Source organism: Triticum dicoccoides, chromosome 1B (genome assembly GCF_002162155.2).
Source record: "Triticum dicoccoides isolate Atlit2015 ecotype Zavitan chromosome 1B, WEW_v2.0, whole genome shotgun sequence".
NCBI lineage: Eukaryota > Viridiplantae > Streptophyta > Magnoliopsida > Poales > Poaceae > Triticum > Triticum dicoccoides.
The window spans coordinates 509895369-509896981 of record NC_041381.1 but is presented as its reverse complement, the minus strand read 5'-3'; the positions used below and the strand labels follow the sequence as shown (position 1 = coordinate 509896981).

Here is a 1613-nt window from a genome sequence, read left to right as displayed (position 1 = left end):
CCCCACCCCCCGCGCGCATGTGGTGAATCAGACACTCAGAGCGCCCTGCCCCCCAATGGAGTTGCCTGCGCAGAGGGGCACCGAGACCAGCAACACGGCGAGACCAAAAAAAGAGCATGAATCTGAGGTTTACGACATGTAGCTCTGGATTTGAACAATGCCCCCTCCCTCCGTCCTCTGCACTCTCCCCTTGGAAATGAGAAGCTCTACCGCTGCTTGTGGCTATCGCACCATGCCTCCCTCCTTTGCGCATAGCCGCTCCAGCAACTCAGTTGGAACAGCGAATTTGGGCGGCGCTCGATTTTGGCAAACAAGGCAACAACAGGCAACGCCGGCCCCTGCTTCTCTCCTGGAATTTTGAACTACATGCGACAATACAGGAAATGGAGAGGGGCGCTTGAGTTAGTTGTGGGACCCCTACCGCTGTCTCCACTTTGACTGTTCCCAATAATTTTGTGACGTGCGCGGAAAAAATGGTTTGTTCCAACCAGAGGCCACCTGACCGCATGTGCGGCGAGCGATTTAGATTGGACTACACTTGCTGGTGTCTGCCCGAAGCTATCAAAAAGTGTTGAGTATAGTACTTGCTTGACATTTGAAGCGACTTGCCTGTCTTGCATGTGTGATTTGCATGACACAGAACCCCCTATCCCTTCCCCCCTAGATATGTGCCTAACATTTGTACGTGACCTAACATTTGTGTTTAAGTTGCTTGTTTTGTGTGTCCATTGCCTGGTCTAGTAGTGTGGACTTGCTTAACCCTTGATTTTCACTCAAGTGATTATGGGTGGGTTGTGTTTGTGAACTTCGATACATGTGTGTGAGGTGGCTGAAAAAAAAAACCACGGGGATGTTTAAACCGGAGGGGGAGGGGAGAGATTACCAGCAACTTGCCCTCTATTTGTTGGTCTTGAATGGCAGGGAATGAATCATGGTCAAGAGCAGTCACATGCTGTTCATGCCAATTGCGTTTTTTGCTCCTCCCGGCCATCTTTCCCACTAAAAAACAGAAAAAAAACATAACCATAAATGCATATTCAGGTGGCTTGTATGAAACTTCCAAGACACTAACTAAAAGAACTGGCAAATTCTGAACCATATGATGAAATGTGAAGGAAAATAGCACATGAGCAAAGTTCACGTGTTAACTGAAGCAACTAGCTACAAAGTGTTGGGCAAGTTTTGGCAAAAACTCAAAGCCACCTAAGTAACAAAACCATTAAAAGCAAATTCTCAACAATGTCAGGCAACTAAGTAACAAACATTAGGCAAGTTTAGGATTGTTCATTATCTGAAGTATTTCACCTGGACACAGAAAGGCTCAACCTTCACTCGAGATCCAAAACAGCTACGCATTGTTCGGCCCCCTAATTAATCCCAAATGCTAAGTTCAAAATCTCGATTAGTGTGTTCGAGTTTTTGTACTCTAATTAAGCAAGTTTGGGAGCACTGGCTAGTAAACAAAAATTATGAGCAAAATTAGTGTTAACGCGCATGTCTACATCAGGAAAACTACCTATAGAACCATTGGGCAAGTCAGAAAGCAAAATTGAGGAAACTCGTATCCTTTGCCCCTGGCAACTTCCAACATCCCACCCTCCCAAACTCGCACC

General features: G+C 46.2%; 1 long non-coding RNA gene across 5 annotated transcripts in view; it reads right to left on the bottom strand.

Moving 5' to 3' along the window:
* The window catches only part of LOC119345392, a 5943-nt gene that overhangs the window by 2014 nt on the left and 2316 nt on the right, over positions 1-1613 (bottom strand). For all 5 annotated transcript variants that reach the window (XR_005167021.1, XR_005167024.1, XR_005167025.1 and 2 more), the window contains exon 3: positions 884-999. This is a non-coding gene — a long non-coding RNA (uncharacterized LOC119345392). The remainder of the gene's footprint in view (positions 1-883; positions 1000-1613) is intronic.